Consider the following 6375-nt stretch of genomic DNA (forward strand, 5'->3'; position numbering starts at 1 on the left):
TACAATCATACATACATACTTACTAAATATTACTGATGACAATAACATTTTGTAAGCAATTTATTATTTTTAAAACATTAAATTTCACATTTTATAAAAATAAATTCAATGAGGCCTTGGCCACAGCCACAGTTGCTCCTTCTAACTACAGTTCTGAAAATCCGTTTTAAACAAAAAAAAATTTTTAAGCTTACCTCAGCCTTTCTTAAAATTACTTTCCTCCCTTTCCCAAACAGAAATTGAAGACTTTCAGAAGCTCCACGATGACAGACTTCTTCCTCCGCAGCTTCTCGATAGCTTTACTCCTGCTTTTTTCATGTGTAAGTTGTCAGGACTTACCCTCACTGAATCCATGAATGAAATCGACGAAGTTCACTGCGCACGCGCTGCCTCTGCAGTCGCACGCGCTGTGCCTCTGAACCCCTTCGTTCAGAGGACTGGAAATGCCGGTTTTCCCCGCATGCGCTGTGCATGCTGAACACGAGCAGTTCCTCCGGCCAGACGCGTGAGTACCCCGACCGTACTCACGCGTTCAGAGACGAATTACTGGGCCATTGACAAGGTGAGAAAGCGCTTTGCGATCAGAAAATTGCCTGAATCCCTGTGGTTAATGAAAGGGCTTTTGATGCTTGATTTCCTTACACACCTTGGAATTCAGGTGAACCTGGTTCATGGTTTGCAGAACAATTTAAACCCCTGGGTTAAACCAGAGGGAAGGAAATTCGGCAGTTTAATGAGTTTGAAAGGAACATTTTTGACTTGTGCATTTCGGTCAGAGAAATGCCAGTGAAAGGAAATCATTGCAGAAAGAACGATTCTGTAGTGTCCCTTCTGTCTGAACAGTGCTTTCTCGATGTCTAATTGCGCAGAGGTTTCCGTAGTGTAGCGGTTATCACGTTCGCCTCACACGCGAAATGTACTCAATTCGAGACTGCGCGGGAACATTATTTTTCTGTGAAATAAATTTAACAGCTTTCTTGTGTCAGAAGCAACGAATAATTTAAAGCAGACTCCTAAAATACACAGTGCGTAAATTCTGATAGGGTATAAATCTTCGTCAATGAATAAACTTTCACACATTATTAAAGTTAAATTACTCAACTTTCGACTGTCCCTTACTGTGAGCATTTCTTTCAAACCTCCCCATACACCGAGCACAAGCTCAGGAAAACCCCGGGGGAGATGATATCCCGGTCACTGAACCTTCAACAGCATTGAACAAGCACCCGGACGGAAACGTTCATCATCCGGAAGTGATGAGAGGCAGAAATTAATGAAGCAAGTCAGGATGGCTGAGTGGTCTAAGCCGCTGTGTTCAGATCGCAGTCTTTTCTGGAAGTAAGAGTTCGAATCCCAGTTCTGACAGACTTTACTTTTAATTACGAAGCGGAACTCATTTATTTTCACACGACTCTCAAGCACTTTGGGACATCCCTTAAAAGTGGAATTCAGCAGTTGACCTGCTCCATTCACATAGAAACATAGAAGATAGGAGCAGCAGTAGGCCATTCGGCCCCTCCAGCCTGCTCCACCATTTAATGAGATCATGGCTGATCATCCACATTCAGGACCCTGTCCCTGCTTTCTCCCCATATCCCTTTATCTCTTTAGCCTTAAGAAATATATCTAACTCCTTCTTGAATATATTTAATGAATTGGCCTCAACTGCCTTCTGTGGTACAGAATTCAACAGGTTCACCACTCTCTGGGTGAAGAAATTCCTCCTCATCTCAGCCCTAAGTGGCTTACCCCTTATCCTTAGACTGTGACCGCTGGTTCTGGATGCCCGCACCATCGGGATCATTCTTCCTGCATCTAGTGTGTCTAGTCCTGTTAGAATTTTGTAAGTTTCAATGAGATCCCCTCTCGTTCTTCTAAATTCTAGCGAATATAAGCCTAATCATCTCAATCTGTCTTCATATGTCATTCCTGCCATCCCATGTATCAATCTGGTGAATCTTCGCTGCAGTCCCTCCATGGCAAGAACATCCATAAGGTGACCAAAGCTGCACAAAATACTCAAGGTATGGTCTCACCAAGGCCTTGTACAACTGCAGCAAGACATCCTTGCTCCTGTTCTCGAAACCTCTCACTATAAAGGCCAACATTTGCCTTCTTAACCACCTGCCGCACCTGCATGCTTACCTTCAGCGATTGGTGCGCACGGACACCCAGGTCTCATTGCAGTTCCCCTTTTCCCAATCTATTGACATTCTGATAATAAGCTGTCTTCCTGTTTTTGCTACCAAAGTTGATAACCTCACATTTATCCACATTATTCTGCATCTGCCATGCTTCTGCCAAATCACCTAACCTGTCCATATCATACTGGAGTTACTCTGTATCCTCATCACAGCACACATGCCCACCCAGCTTTGTGTCATCTGCAAACTTGGAGTTATTACATCTAGTTCAACCTTCTAGATCATTAATATATATTGTGAGTAGCTGGAGTCCTAGCACTTATCCCTGCCCTACCCCACTAGTAACTGCCTGCCACTTGGAAAAAGACCCGTTTAGACATACTCTTTGCTTCCTGTCTGCCAACCAGTTCTCTATCCAAGTCAGTACCTTACCCCCGATCCCATGTGCTTTAACTTTGCACGCCAATCTCTTATTTGGGACCTTATCGAAAGCCTTCTGAAAGTCCAAATACACCAAATCCACTGTTTCTCCCTTATCTATTCTACTAGTTACATCCTCAAAATTTTTTAACATTTCCATCTGACCTGGTACTGAAAGTGGAGACGGTTCCACAGTATAGCAGTTATCACGTTTGCGGAATCATTTTGTTGGAACTTGCTCCTTCTGCTTTTCCAGGGGCGAGATTGCTCTCCTGTGTGAGGAAATAACAACTAAGAACAAAAGAATTAGGAGCTGGAGTAGCCCATATATTGTGTAAAATGAGATATGGTTAACAGTTAACAGTTAACATGCAAAGCACAAAACCTGCTGACAAGGGTGGTGCTGTTGCTGTTTGGTGAACCGACCTCTACCTAGCGGAAGCTGTACGCCAACTCTCCAACACCTCCTCCTACCTCCGCCTGGACCATGACCCCACTACCGAATATCAAGTCACCATTTGCAAGACTGTCACTGACCTCGTATGAGAAGAGTTTGTGTAAACTAGGACTGCAATCTCTTGAATTCGGAAGAATGAGAGGGGATCTCATTAAGCATGCAAAATTATTACAGGGTTTGATTGGTTGGCTGCTGGGAGAATGTTTCCCTTTGCTGGGGTGTCTAGAACCAGGGGCCACAGCCTCAGGATAAACGTTAGGCCATTCAGGGCTGAGAGGAGATGAAATTTCTTCACACAGAGGGTGGTGAATTTTTGGAATTCTCTACCCCAGAGGGCTGTGGAGGCTCAGTCATTGGGTATGTTCAAAACAGAAGTCGGTAGATTTCTGACTGGTAAGGGCATCAGGGGATATGGCGATAGGGCCGGTGAATGGAATTGAGGCAAAAGATCAGCCATGATCTCATAGAATCCCCTACACTTGCTTAAAAATCTGTTCCATTACCTCTTTTTTCTCGTTCTGACGAAAGGTTATCGACCTGAAACGTTACCTCTGTTTCTCTCTTCGCAGAAGCTGCCTGACCTGCTGAGTATCTCCAGCATTTTCTGCTCAATTCAAATTTCCAGCATCTGCAGTATTTCCTCAGTTCGCATTTCTTTCATTGTGCAAAACAAGGTTATCGCTCAATTAATGACGCTTTGAAAGCAACATAAAAGTTAATGAAATAAATACCGCCCAACGTGGGACTCGACCCCACGACCCTGAAATTAAGAGTCTCATGCTTTACCAACTGAAGTAGTCGGGCCTGTTGAAAATGTACTTCATTGTCGCTGATTGCAGTCATGCACCTGGTGGCTCCGGCCCGGTCACAACAGCATGTCTGAGCCGCGTTTCTGCAAACTACGAAACAAGTTCTCCCGAAGCCCAAGGCGTATAAGGAACTCAAGCAGCAAAATCCCTTTCATTAACCACAGGGGTTCAGGCAATTTTCTGATCGCAAAGCGCTTTATTCCTTGTCAATATCTCTTGTCTATTTCCCGGAGATTCCCGATTCTGTCGTTCTCTCTGGCTCTGTTTATTGTGTCTGTGGCCACCTGCGGGTTGATTTTGAAGGAACACCTGTGTTTGTGTCTGCTTGTTACGTTAAACAAATGAGGGCATCAGGCGCTTCTGTGCATGACACTGAGGAATCAGGAGAAGGCAGGAGGAATGAAACAGTGTTTGTGGAACGTGTGTATATAAAAACAGCGCAGGCTATATTGTAGCGCAACGGTAGCGCGTCTGACTCCAGACCTAGAAAGCTGCGTGTTCCAATCACGTCGGGGTCACTGTTCTTTCGGGTAATTCTAGAATTATTGTTTTCTTTGCCGTTTCACAATAACCAGACACTTGCTCCAAAGACTGTGTCACTCTTTCCCCAGTGTCAGGGAGAGAAGCGCCACAATTCCTCATTTATTTAATGTGACTAGACACAAGCACAGGTATTCGTTCAAAATCAACCTGCAGGTGGTCACACAGAATGAACAGAGCCAGCGAGACAGGCAGAATCGGGAAACACCGGCAAATAGACGAGAGATATTGACAAGGTGAGAAAGCGCTTTCCGATCAGAAAATTGCCTGAATCCCTGTGGTTAAAGAAAGGGCTTTTGATGCTTGATTTCCTTACACACCTTGGAATTAAGAAGAACCTGGTTCGTGGTTTACCCTGGGGCCGAGCCACTAGGCGCCTGGCTGCAATCAAAGACAAGAACGTATCAGCTTCTCCGGCCCGGCTAGCTCAGTCGGTCGGGACTTTTAATTGTAGGGTCGTGGGTTCGAGCCCCATGTTGGAAGAATTATTTTTGTTCAACTTTTATATTGCTTTCACGGAAAAGCATAATTAATTATCCAATAATATTCTTTTGCCCAATGAAAGAAATGATAACTGAGCGAGAGTCGATATTTCAATCACTTTATTTTTGCTTTGCATGTTAACTGTTACCCATATTTCATTTTACACACTGTGCTTTAGGAGTCTGGGTTAAAGTGCTCATTGCTGATGACACCAGGAATCTGGGCCAACTTTTGTTATATTGAACAGGAAAATATAATCAGCAGTGAACATCAAATTCCATGGCGCTGATTTTCAGATTCTATGCAGCCCGAATAGGAAAAAAGTGATATCATTTTAACAGTGAAGATTTGGAAGTAAGTGTTACTCGTATCTGTGCTTTTAATTAAAGTTTGTGGCGTCTGACTCCCGTTCATGTCTCTGAATAAGAAAGGAGGGGCTTGTCGTTGACCAGACTGCACTGCGCCTGGTGTTTGTGAGCTCATCCTTTATATTGAGCGGTTTCTTGTTCTTTAACCGGTGTCAGCTTTCGCTCAGCGTTTACTTCGCAGCACCACCTACTTTCTAAGTTCGAACTCTGTCTCACTGCGGGCGCAGTATGGGCTTTTTATTGTCATTTTCAATCCCCTTCTTCAACACCGAAACACATTATAGCAGTAATTTTAATTTAGCACTGTGACGTTTTTCGAGGGCATCATAAAATTATTCAATAACGTATTCTTATCAGCGCTGCGAGATGGGTTCGATTCCCAGTTAGGGAAGAAATTTTGGTATCACCGTTTTTTATTCATGAATGCGATGTAATTTTATAAAATTAATTACATGCATCTAATGTGAATAAATAAGAACTGCTTTAATCACCATTAATTAACTGGTAACTTTATTTTGCAGAATGAAAGACATGATAATATGGTTACTGAGGGACAGTCGAAACTTCATTCATTTATTTTGCTCTTTGCATCTCCTGAACTGTTAACCCATATCTCATTTTACACATTGTATTTTAGGAGAATGGTTTAAAATGTTCATTGCTTGAGAGAGCAGCGATCTGGGGCAATATTTGTTAAATTTAACGGGACCGGCTATTTCACAGAATAAAAACCTATTCTCTCACATGATGTTTTCAGACCACACACTGACCCATCTTTGCTAGGCACCAAGTGGATGATCTGACACTTGCCCGCGTTGAACTCCATGAATCACTGATCAGGGTAGATTTAATAGAGGTGACCAAAATTATGGGGGATACTGTTTCCACTGGCAGGAGTGTCAGCAGGTCTATGGGGGAAGAGCAGTGGAGTGGAACTGATTGGATAGCTCTTTCAAAGATGCAACATGAATTGCTCATTTTAACCTGCGATTGATAGATTTTAGTTAACCAACGGTATTAAGGGATCATTGAAGTCTGTGAGACACTTCATAATTGTTTCTATTATCATTAATCAACCGACAACATTTTGTTGCGCACTGCAGGAATTGCTAACATGTTTACCGGATGACAGTCAAACTTTAATAACTTTTTAT

This window comes from Somniosus microcephalus, unplaced genomic scaffold (genome assembly GCF_052327205.1).
Source record: "Somniosus microcephalus isolate GS21.2 unplaced genomic scaffold, FLI_Smic_1.0 unresolved_chr4, whole genome shotgun sequence".
NCBI lineage: Eukaryota > Metazoa > Chordata > Chondrichthyes > Squaliformes > Somniosidae > Somniosus > Somniosus microcephalus.